Below are 13,485 nucleotides of genomic sequence, written 5' to 3' on the forward strand. Positions count from 1 at the left end.
TAGCCTATAGACCAAATAAAAGCCAAACAAACTACAATCACAGCTTTGCTGCATTGTTAACAATACACTTAATAAAACCTTGATATGTATCGTTGTGTAAATGCACCACTGATGTATAATGTGTTTGCAGACCAAAATCAGTGAATCAGAACTGCAGCGCGATGCACTTACACCCAACTATAAAGCCCCCCACTTAGAATCAAACTCTCTGTCTTCAGAAATCATGACGCAATGATGTGCCCATTCATGCAGCTGCAGAAGCTCTGGGCCTGTCGAGTCCTCCTAAATAATTTGACATGGGCAGCGGGTAGTAAGATTACTTTATATCGGCATGTATTTCTCTTATCTTTATGGTGCAGTTTGGCGATAAGAACAGATCATCCATGCTGGCACTGTGTACTCACGCTGCATGAGATGCATACAATTATGCAAATGGAGGTGGAAGTCATAAAGCCTTGTTGAGAACCCACTTCTCCTCTCTTCTTTCTGCCTGCACTCGTGCTCTCCACTCTGAGAGAAAACCTACCATTTTGGAAAGACAGCAAAGGAGGGCTCATGTAGCATGCGTGCATTTGTAATAGGAGACGCATTGGGACAAGGGGAAGGGAAGCAGGGAAGCAAAAGTAGGAACAGAATTGGCAGAAAAGCTCTGTGTCCTGTTGTGCATCTTCTCTACCATCGGCTGTACTCCCGTGTATTCATCATCATATAGTGTGGTCGGTCGAACCTCTCAGCTGACTGATCACAGATTTGCCCCCACCGCGGTCAAGTATAAACACAGTTAAGGGCCTTGCAGCATGTAGGTGCTGTAATTATATAGTGCAAGTGGTGTGTACATAAGCACCCTTAACCGTAACACTTCTTCTTTTTTCCATGGTGAAGAAATCCAAGGTAACCTGTGTATAAATCCTTCAGTAAATCACATAACAATACAAACAAATCGCGGCTTTGGTGTCTAACTGAGAAAAAAATGGAAGTAAAACAACGGCTCTTCACGTACCCTCCAGGTATTAAGGAGTCAGAATGAGATCACAGAGGAACAGTATGTGTGGATTTGATCCCGTGTGTCCAGACAAAGGTTTCTATACCTTAAACAGATGAATGTACATGAATAATTCAGCTTAAGGGTGGTGTGGGTTATATCACAGCCACTGTCAATGTTAGTCAGATGATCCTGATAAGATGATTTGTATGGGTCCCACAACACAAGGGCAAAGAGGATAATCATACTTTTAGATGAGCTGGGACAGTATGTAATATAATGAGCGTGATGTGGAAAGCCTTCAATTCAGAGCTGCTCTTTCCCTGGCATCAAGACATCTAGGCCGGACAAGATAATTATCAGACTGCTTTGGCTTGTTCTACATTAGCTGTGCCGAGTGATTATGAGAACCATGTGAATTATAAGGCTGATTTTTGAACTATTGTCACAGGCTGGATGAAGGAGGCAAGTTATGAGGGGATGAAAGCAGGACATCAAGGTACAACATTTGACAGAAATCTGAATCACTGTAATGTGATTGAGAGGGAACCTCACATGTAGACCCACACATCATATTCTATGTTTCTGTATTCAGTGGAAAAGCTCGAATTGTAGGACCAAGTTGGCTCACTTTTGTTTTTGACTCTTAATTTTCATTTTGTTTGCCTCCAAGTTCTCAGACAAAGGTTCTGCCATTCAATTACAAATATCATCATGAAAAAAGTCTGAGAGTAAAGTTTCAAAATACAGCATCATAATTTGTGATTCAAACAAGATGCAAAGCAAGATGTTTTGCTTCCCAAACACTTCAAACTTTTGTCAGCAGTCTGCCAAGAAGCTCTTAAATGAATTCGGTGGTGGCCCTGAGAGTTCACTCACTGGAACTAAAGAAAACACATGCAAACGGATAAAACACAATCAATGAAGAAAATATCTTCACTAATTTGAGAACACATATGCCAAAGAACACAGTGCACTACAAACACACACAACACAACCAAATAAAGACATCTAAAGTACGTAGGAGCAATGAAAGATGCACAGAACAACGAACCACTGTAGGTTACAAAGTAAAGTTTGCAGGGACAAATAAAAAGTGAGGAACAAGCCCCAAAAAAAATAAAAATAAAAAAAATTTTGTGGCTAAAAGACTGAAATTATTTTATATGCATCTACATTTATACATACAGTATACGCCTATACCTGTACTTGTACACACATATACACTATTCATATTATTACATTACACTGCCTAGAAAAAATATGTGTCTGTTGCTTTTGTGGACTTGTGTGACTTTAACTACAGTAGTTTTTGTAATAAAAAAATCCCCTTGGCAAAGATAGTTGCAAAGAAATTAGCAGTTCATTAGACCTTTATAAAGGTGTACTGAGCAATGGATCATCAGCAATGGAGCTTTATTATTAGTTTAGTGGGTCTTTATCATTGTCTCAGTAGACCTTTATCATCAGTTAACTAGGCCTTTATCTTAGTGGACCTCAGTTCAGTTGGCCTTCATCACTGACTCAATAGGCCTTTATCATTGGCTCATTCTGCCTGATCTAATTCCCAAGGTGTCAAAAATGGTTGCTTTAAACCCTTTTGCCTCACCAGGCGATGTGCAGAGCTCAGTAGAATACAATAGAAAGTCCAGGGCATAGATATTTGACACCTAACAGATATAAGTACCTTTAGCATCTATATGAGATGTCAGTGGACATAAAAAACATCAACACTTGATGCCTTGGATAGTGTAGTAGGCCTATCACCTATCACCAGCCTTATCGCCAGCTCAGCGGACCTTTATTAGCATTTCAGCAGGCCCATTTATCTGCTAATGCTTCCCTTCTTTGCACATCTTGCCTTAAGCTGCCCTGAACTCACAGGGCTCCTGTAGAATTCAGGTAAATTGGGGTCAAATCATACCTGATGCTATGCACTGAAACAATTAGGCTAAAAATCTTTGAACATACAGCTCAAAAAATAAGCGTGTCTGCACAGTAATAATGATCAAAGGAGACGTGACTTGTTTCAAGGACAGAATCTCTTTGGTCTATTTGTTTGCCTCTGTTGCTGCTCCTGCCAGTAATCTCTGGAGAGTGGCTGTGTTTTTTGGATTGATGCGGACCGTGTATAGAGCCTGGAGTGTGCTGCAGGCAAGTGTCACTTCCCATTGGATGTTCCTGGTAACTACTATACATGTTTCAAAACAGACTGTCACATGCCGGGTCTGGGATGTTTTCATATCTCAGACCCCCTTTTAACTCAATGACTTTGACAAACTAAAAGCAGGTTACATCTCGTGAGGGGTGGGGGGTGGGGGGGTGATTGGGGAGGTTATCGGGTTACAAAGACAAATGTTTGAGTGCAGCGATGTAAAGTAACTTCTAACAATTGGGGTTCACACCTTACACCTGAATACTGAATATGCAAGTGAGGGGATACTGTGCTAGTTTTTTTCTTTGCAGTCAAGATGTGTGAAATTAGAAGCTCTACGTGTTTGGAAGACCGCATATACCTGATTGTGAAACAGTTCTAATGAGGATCCTACACAATTATCACTTACAATATGCCATAAATAACACCTGGCGGTTTGCATATTGCGTAAACAAAACAAACAGAACAAATAAAGTGAATAAAGAATTCATAAGCCGAGAAACACAGGCATTGTACTTTTTCTCCACTGCCAGAAAGAATATAAAGTTGTGTAGTGATAAAAAAAGTTGACTGCTTTCTTCTCTCCCACTGCAACTTCTGATACATGTTTTTCCCCTCTCTGTGTCTGTGTAATTGCACTTCACTCTCCGATGCCTCTCAACATATTTGATACATTGACAAATTCCCCCTTTCAGTGTTCTCATCATTGCTATTCCCTGGAAATGTACAAGAAAGAGGAGGAGGCAGGCGCAGAAGACAAGCAGAGAGCATGCCCAGCTTCCCTGATGGGTTGTACCACATCGATTGACTGGTGAAATATATCTCATATCATATAAAACCAGCTCAGGGCCATGATATCTCTTTAGGGACAAAACTCTGGGTCTCCCATAGGCTTCTGGAAAACAATTGCAAGCTATTGCTGCAACTATGAAAGCCAGAACAATTACAGTGGACCTGCTGCATGTGTTGTGTTCATCCAAGGCTGCAACGGCACCAGGAAATGGTTGATGTCTTTGATTTATGGGCAATTAGGAGCAGATTTAAACATGGTGTGTTTTATCCCAAGCATCCTCTATCATCATGGGAAATTTCTGCCGAAAGGAAATTCTTCTGGTCCAGAACTGATAAATGACACACGTCTGGGAACAGACATAAAAAAAAAAAAAAAAAGTGTTGATGCTGATTTATTTATTACAGTAAAACCTGTGAAACAGTGGGTCTTTTTACCTGACCACATACTGTAGCCGTGCTTCCTCTACACAATAAAAAAATAAATAAATGAGAAAAGCTAATGGCAAGGCAGTGCTTAGTTCCAGTGCAATACACCGAGCAGTCATCTTTGCAGTTTGATTTAGATCTGTTCATATCAAAGCATGTTGCTGCCAACAGAAATAATGTCACTGGAGGAGGCCTCTGGTGGTTTCTACCAAACTCCTGAATGCATCAGTGCATCACTAGAGATGTGCTGGTTTAGGGCACAAACAGCATTTAACAGACTGTCTATTGGAACCTTATCAGACTGAAGAAATCTAAATTCAGTTATTAATTAAAGCTGCAACAATGAATTTAAATTCAAATAAGAATTGTTACCTTTCTACATTTTTATTTCTTTATTGCTCATTCTTTTGCCAAAAATTAAGTTTGGAAAACAACTGTGAGTATATAAAGTTTTCTATTAACATGATGAGGATCTGATGTATATAATGTAAACGTTGGTAAGTAAAATGTTCCCAAAAAAATGCATTTGTTTTTGGCCAAAATATTCGATCATGCAGAACAAAATTCAGTTTGTCTGACTACCTTAGATGGTACTGTATGTCACAGGGATTACTGCTGAATACATATAAATCACATATGTCCAGCAGGTCTATCTGTCCTATGGTTTTTTTAAAAAAAAACAAACAAAAAGTATATCATTTCAGCTTCAACTAACCTTTCCACAATTTAACTCCATTTATTCAGGATTTGCGGATTCTTTTCAAAGCTATACACTACTCTCAAGCCAGTCTCTGAGCCCGTACGCCCCACATTATTCGGTGCGAGGCTACTGACATTTATGCCAATCAGTATTCAAGAGACAAGTACTCATGTCTTAGCTATCAGGAAAATTTGCTGAGATACAAGAAACTCCCAAGAGCCATTAAAGCATGACATTCTCCAAAGAGTCGATAGGTGACAGATTGATAAATGAACAAATTATCCCACTTCATCTGCACAGCCCTGTTGTCATAGTTAACCATCAAAAATCAAAACATATCTGTTTCATTCTTCTAGCTGTCCATAGCATCAATGTCAAAGGGCTATTGTAATTGGGCGCTGATGTAGACCAATATTAATCATTATTTTATTGTCGGGCTCAGCAGTGAAGTGGGCAGAGCTGCGCTGTTTAGCCCAAGACAGAGTATGCAGAGGAGAAAAGAGCAATTTCCTCATCGTGAATGGAAAGTTCTCTAAAGCAGTTTGGAATGATTAGTCATCAATCATGGCGCATTCCTCCTGAGCTGGGATTTGGGGGGGCGAGGAGTGAGAGAACGGGTTGGACCACTCTATTACCTGAGCGCACTTCACTGTGAATAATGATGTAGGACATAAAAGAGTTTCTTTAAAAATGTTGCCAACACGGATCTACAGCGTTAGTCAAGGGATGACGCACGTTTAACATTTCGTTTGCGCCCCAGGCAAGAAGTGGAGAGCATCATACAGCAGCTGTGCCGCAGGTTCATCGATAGAATAACAGATTATTAATATTTTCACAATATTTTGTCTTTCTTATATAGTAACAAAACCTCAAACATATTATCCGTCTCAAAGTGATTTGGCATTACAATCACGCCATCTTACTCCCATCCCATCATTCTTTTGACTCATTTGATAATATCAAAAAAATGTCATATCTATGATGCAACGTCAAGCAAATCGGCTCATTCGTCTATCTCACAAAAAATCTCCACAGTACAAGTTTTGACATGTCTGCCATCAATATTTTATAAGTAAGCCCCCAGGATTTGTATCTGAACTTCACATTAGCTTTTTCCAAACTACCCAAGGTCAAACACCCGCTTCGACCAAGGACCTTTTCTTGTAGAAATTCACTCAGACCACTGGAATCAAATAATCTAAGAAAAAAAAAGTTTAATTCTGTACGATTTTTCTCAGCGTGGGAAAATCATGACTAGTACCAATTTTTTATTTTTTTTTTCCCCCTTTGGAGCAGGTCAATGAAATTGCACTGTGCTGCGAGGCTCTCTCACAGTTTCTGTTATGCAAACTGCATGTGTGTGTGCTCCACAGCACAGTGGTTCTGCAGCTGCAGCTCTTTTAATAAATAATGCATTGGATGCTTCTCTGTTAATATTGAAAGATGTTTAGTTCTTACTGTTCTTATTAGAATAAAACTGTAATTTCAGTTGAAAACTGACTATTGGAACATTTTTTTTTTTTTTTTTATATTTTATAGCAAATAATCTTGTCTATCTTGCACTTTTTTGCATTTCCCTAAGGTAAAAATGTTCTCGTGTTACAACAATCACATCACCATTATCGTGGCCTGTAACAGCTGTACATGCATCTTTAATTAAATTTGAGTAATGTTTTATCTTTACCATCAAACATTGTGGCCTTTTGTGTTAAAGCTTTTTTTTTTTTTTTTTTTTACATCAGTCAACATTTAGCATTCTAATAGAATTTAAATATTCACCCACTGACCTTCTCAAGTACAACCCCCCCTGGACTGAGGGCTTTCACAATTTGCACTCACTGTAATTTGTGGTCTGGCAGAGCTTCATGTCACAGAGATTTTCATTTGACCCTCACATTAATATACATTGCTCATTCACTGCACAGGTGGTAAATGTACAGTTTAAAATTTTGGTTGTAACAAAGTAATAGGAAGCTAGTGTTTAGATGGTAACAATCTAATCAAAAAAGTCTTGGTAATTATCAAAGTAAAACCTGTAAAACCCCATAAAATAATGTCACATGTTGGTAATGATGCACCGTGGCCTGAGAGGAAACTCTTGGTTAGTACTGTAGAGTCGTTGCATCTTAGGTCAGAGAAACACAATTAAAACCGTGGACTTGTGCAGTAAAACTGAATCTAGCATCAGGTGACCTAAATGTGAGTCATACTTATAAACTCAGATTACAATTAGTCGGCTGTACCCCGCCTCTAAATTAATGTGAAATAATTCACCCGAGACCGCTGTCACAATTGCAGTAGCTTTGCTGAGCCAGCGTTGGCATGGGATGAGGTGCACCTTATTAATCCTGGAGGAAAAGTGACTGGTATGAAGGACAATGAAACCCAGCAATGGAAAGAATGCCAAATGCCAAATGTCTGACTTGATTGCTGTTTGGGGAGATGGCACGATTCAGTCAAAACTGGAAGGCACATAGCGTACTGAAACCAAAATATGCTGGAAACGGAAACAGATGTGTCAACGTTTGTCACCGTTGCACATGCTTGTCTTCTGAATATTACTGTCAGCTCCAATTAATATTGGGTATGGGCTACATCCAAGACTGCACATGTGAGTGGGAATTAAGATCTCTGTATGTATTGTGGGACTGCAGATTAAATGCATCTTTTGTGAACAGCAGGAATAATTTAACCACGAGCCCTCTGGGCCTTACTCTCCTTTAACCATATTTGCATTTTTTTATTTCAGAAACGAAGGTTTTTATGCTGATATCGTTAAAGTAAACTATGGTTTATAGAGCTTATTATTGTTATACTGACCAGTAGGTTCAGGGCTACAGCAGCCTCACACTAATGTGCATTTTTTTATGTTTTGAATCAACTGGGTTTAATATTAAACACCTGCAAGCAAATGAGGTGATGATATAATGACGCTGAAGTTTTTAGAGATGTGATTGTTTGAAGGTTTTTTTTAAAAAAAACACATTAACATATTAAATATTGATGCTATTAAAAAGTTCTTTCTTTTTTTTTTTTAATCACCAGAGGGATCCACAAATTTGTTGCTGGAGGTCAAGGTGAAAAAATAAAATGAATAACAGCACAATCGACCTACTAACTCACTTTCAATACTGTGATTTTTCAGCAATTTGTAGCACAAATTATTTAATTCAAAAAAACAAGACATAAGGAAGGTGACTGGGTAAACAACAAAGGACTGTTGTTTGTTGTTGGCCTATTGTTATTCAAATGTAAAACCTTTAGAAATATGGGAGTTTGAAGTAATTATGATAAATTAAGTTTACGTATTAAGTTTATGTAAGTTGATTTTAATAGTAATACAATCATATTTTATAACAGACTATGTTGTTTTCTGTAGGGAATGAGTGAGTACACTGCACCCTAAGATTATGAATGTACATCCCCTAATCATACAGTCCTGATAGTTGCTGATACTCAGTTGTGCACGGTAACTATGTTTATTAGTAGTTTTACAAACCGGCTCAGTTTTAACAAAACGACAACCTTTTCCTAACTAATGTGCTCTTGTGCTCTTGTTGCCTAAACCCAACCCTTCCCCAAGCACCTCCATGCAAGTCTTGCCTAAATTGAACCTCTTCATTCATACTGAAAAAATAAATACTGCAAACAACATAATCCAGCCAGTAATTTCGCAGCCTTTAAAATCGGCTTTGCCCTTTATTTGCATTGGAACATCACTTTTAGGAGACAAGGTTGTGCTGAGTGTCACAAGATCTGAACCAATTATCTTCACACCCTAGTCTGAACCCATCAGTCAAATGCTTCAGATAATTCAGTGGCTTGTTATGTTAGTTTATGTGTGATGGCAGGAGTAGAGGTCTGACAATCAAATTGAAGGAGAAATGATCTGAACATAGTCGAGAGACACAGGCATAAGCAGCAGTAGACTAAGTATTGACTTGCACATAGCACATATGTCAGAATTTGATATAACACCGTTACACGTAGTTCCTTTGAGCTCTCGGATGGTGGAAAGTCTTCTACAGTTCGTCTTTCCTACAGAACATTTGCAAACGCTATGGACAGTACATCACTATGTAGCTATGCTTATGCCACTTGTTGTGTACAGTGTTTAAATATATATATATATATATATATATATATATATATATATATATATATATATATATATATATATATATATATATATATATATATATATATATATATATATATATATATTTGATCATTAATCTACATTCAGTAACCTATAAGGACAAAGTGAAAACTGAATTTAAGAAATGTTTGTGAATTTATTACCAAAAAATGTCTTGAACAAAACACACAAGTGAAAGATTTCAGAAGTGTAAAGTGGGTCTTGGGCTTGGACTCGGGCATATCCTACATTCTTTGTCCCGAGAACCAGGAAATGTTCAGTAACGCTTCACTGCAGAAAAGGACTATTTAATGAAGTGGATATCAAGGATGTGAGGTTCATCATTATTCCCATGTCATATTACACTAAGGCCCCGAACCCCCCCCCCCCCCCCCCCAGTGCCCATCTCTAGAGACCAGCCTTAATACCTCCTCTTCCACAGTCCCTTGACCACAATAATAATGGGTAGCTTTGTAGCACACAGCATTCTCCAGACTGCGTCTCTGTTCGCAATGGCTTTCAGTGCTACATTCTGTCTTTACAAACATTCAACACACAGACAACCTCTCATTTATCTGTCATAAAACATTTTTAGGACAATAACGAGGAAGATTTGGTGCAAAAGATAGTTTTTTTTATCACGAGAAGGGCTTTTAAAAGAAGCTCTCTCCGTGGCTGGAAAAGTTCTTTGTCTCTGTTTGTTGCTCTACATCTGCCTCTCCCTGTCTTTTTTACACCCTCAGACAGTCATAAGAATGTACTGTAATTGGAGATAAACAGCATTTATCTTCTCTATTGTGCCTGAATAACCCTCTGGCCCATCTCAGGTTTATTAGGCTCTTTATTGCAGTAGTGTGAGAGTACAGTACTTGACATTTTCATCTTCCTAGTAATCTTTTATACTGCATTTATAATGATACCACCCCTTGGAAAATGAACTTTTATTCATACCAGCAATTAAGATCTTGTGCAGTTTGTCTTGGCCACCGGGGAATGAAACAACCTGAGGAATCACTCTGCTAATGATGGCCTGTCAACGATGCAGCTGTCTGGAATAAATCGTCAAGATCCCTTCATAAACAGCTATTCCCCCAACATCTAGTACACACAGAGACACATATAAATACACACACTTAGTCAAACTTTGTTGTGGTATCAACTTTGCAGGCAGAGTGAGCAATGTGCTTTAGTCAAACTGTGATTGGCCCTAATAGTTTAATTTTACTCGAAGACCAATATGGACCATTCACACACCATATTTATGAAGTGACCAGTCAGTAAACTCCATCCCTCATGGTTACAGTTGCTATGCCTCGAGCTTTCTGTTCTGGCACTGCATGGAGTTTGCAGCGATAACACTAGCAGATTTACTTCTTGGAATTCTCACTCATTTTCAACACAATGGGTTTGTGATTTCACACAGATGTCAAGCAAATACTTCTCAGTTCTTGCCAATTACTGATTCTGTAGGCTCGAATGATGACTTTCAAAAGAGTTTAGTAGCTACGGTAAGCTAAGGATAACAGTAAAGCTGTGAGGTAATTGAAAACCCCATCTCCAGCCGACATTTTTATGTTTCTGTGCAATTTAAGATGAGCACAACATTTAAGGGCTTTAAATATTTATTTACGAAACTGAAGTTAATGCTGTCTATTCCAAGCAAGAAGTGAAAATCCCCACTAGAGGATGATAGCAGTATCTCTACAAGAGAAAATGAGGATGAGGAATATCCACTGGGTTTGGCTAAAGTAACCTAACTCACACTTGGCTTGAAGAGAGTGTAAAGTCACCCAGTCTTCACAGAACACAGAGCTTATCGTTCTAAAACATGTTTTTGTGATCCGTAACCTCACAGAACTTGTTCTGCCACGAGGAGAACTGACCATCGAGCAGCCAAAAACCAGGTAATATATCTAATTGACATGATTAAGAGCAGCCCGGCGCGTAATCTCTTGATAACCATTTCCAACTGTGACTGATACGAAGATTCAGACGATAGAAATATCACAGTGAACATAAATATGAAAGAAAGTCAACAAGTTTGGTTAATGCAACACCATCTATATGTGTTCACAGTTTTCACTGCAAATGATCTAAAAAGCAGCAGTCTCAATCTCAAAGGACGCAAAATAATTTAAGACTTCATTTCCCCCACTCAACAATATCATATGTCAACTCTGATGCCATTTACTCTCATCAGATCTGTTTTGTGATTGTTAACCATGGCCATCCATCTCGCATTCATCTCAGCAACCTTATTAGTGCTTAATTCAGAAAATTTGAAATGTTTAATATCCCAAGATGGATTGTAATGTAGCTTTGTCAGATTCAATTTCAGTGATCATATTTAACCTTCAGCCTGCAACTCACTCACAGGTTTGAAGACTGCATTATCATTATCAATTGTTCAACCCATTTTCAGAGGCTTCTCAAAATGAAAGCTCTAATAATTTCTTTCTGCTCATGTGGACTGAATGGAAATTTCTCATTTGTCATGATTCATGATAAGTAGTTTTGAGAGGCAGCCCTGTTTTCTTCCCGCATTGAATTTGCATTCAAATTTATTGTTTAATAGAACAAAAAGTAAATGCATTTTCCAAGTTTGCTAAAGTCAACAATTCTAAAAGTGGTGACAATGGCTAAACATGAATACAGTGTAATTATAACCATCTGCATTTATGACAGGGAATAAAAATTAAAAACTGAATATTAGGAATAAGGCTCATGTTGGATAAATCTGTAACATACCGTTTATAATGAACATGCCTGTTGTACGATGGTGTGCCCCTGATGTAGCATTGCAGAAACGAGATCATCAGATGCAATGAATGTGATGATCTGAATGATTGCAGGTGAATGACATTGATTGTAAATGACAACATGTGGAGATGATCAAACTTTCATGCTTGCAGTGCACCAATGAGAATTATGCATGTTTGTTATGAGCCAGAGTAGGTGGCCATGTGGATTTTCTCCGCCTCTCATTTTCTCCTCTTGTCTCCCTCAAACGTGTCGAGTCTCCACCAATTGGTATGTTTGAACTTAATGGGTCCGCACCGATTGGCCGTCCCGAACCCATCCGTTTCCAAAGATCTCTACAAAACCAGCAGCTCCTCAGCCAGGACTTCCTGTTTTTGCACATAGCCCTGGAAAACAAGGGAGTATAAGCAAAAGTATAAATATTGCCTCTGACTTTATATGGAAATTGGGCAAAAATGTGCCCTGACCCGTCTAGCATGACATAACTTTAATTATTCTGGAGGTGCCTTGTGCACGGAGTATAGAAAAACATGTTTTCACGTAACGTTTCTTGTTCTTTGTTCAGTGTCACACTGTGTCTTGTTATAGAGTGGAGTCCCAAGGCATCTTCCATTAATTTAACATGGTGAAGCTGGATCTGCACTTGCGAAGAACTCATTTGCTTTTGGTAACTTACATTTGGCTGATCTGATATCATTAGTCACACCATATACTATTTGTCCTTCCCCGTTTGGCAGTGTGTTTAAACTGTGAAGGCAGACTTATTTCTCATTAACAGTGCAAACGAGACAATGTGAGGCTTTACAAAGCAATGAAAAGCTCTGGGTTCAGGTTTAGGGCAGGGTGTTTCATGGATATTAGAATTTATGGTCGATCGTGCTTGAGGTGCCTTGAGCTGAATAAAATTAAACATCTGTGATGGGAGGTGACCATTTTATAACCCCGGTGTTATACCTGTTGACAGATCGTCTATCCCTTCTGCCCTCTTTACATCCGTCCTCCATCACATGGGTGAGTTATGTCAGACATCAAACAGTAGTAAATGTTTGCACACAGAGTTTACGGTTTAGTTTGTGAAGAAACATCAGCTGTAATTTCAGCCACAATAGTAGTAACTGAGTTTACCACTTTGGGGGAGTCAAAACAAGAACTGTGAGAAAGTGCAATGTCAGGTTATTATGAAATATTCTCTTTGATTTTTTTTTTTTAAGCTATGTAATATTTATGAAATAATACTGGTTATTATTGGAGGCATTGCAAATGCAAACATGCTAATTTTCCTGCGAGGCTTAGCAGTACTTGTGGCGATGCTGCTGAATGGCTTGCATTGTTGTGGATACAGATTTGCATAAGTATTTTTTCTTTATTCTTGCACACATGCATACAGTATAGTGAAAGTATTAAAATCGTGCACACAGTGTATAGAGGTATTGTAGGAAGCTAAAGCTAACAGGGTTGTGTGGGTCTTTGGGACTTGCTATAAGTAGAGTCATAGGTTAAGCCTGTGCAGGGCTTAAAGAAACCTATTTCTC

This window comes from Channa argus, chromosome 2, assembly GCF_033026475.1.
Source record: "Channa argus isolate prfri chromosome 2, Channa argus male v1.0, whole genome shotgun sequence".
Classification (NCBI taxonomy): domain Eukaryota; kingdom Metazoa; phylum Chordata; class Actinopteri; order Anabantiformes; family Channidae; genus Channa; species Channa argus.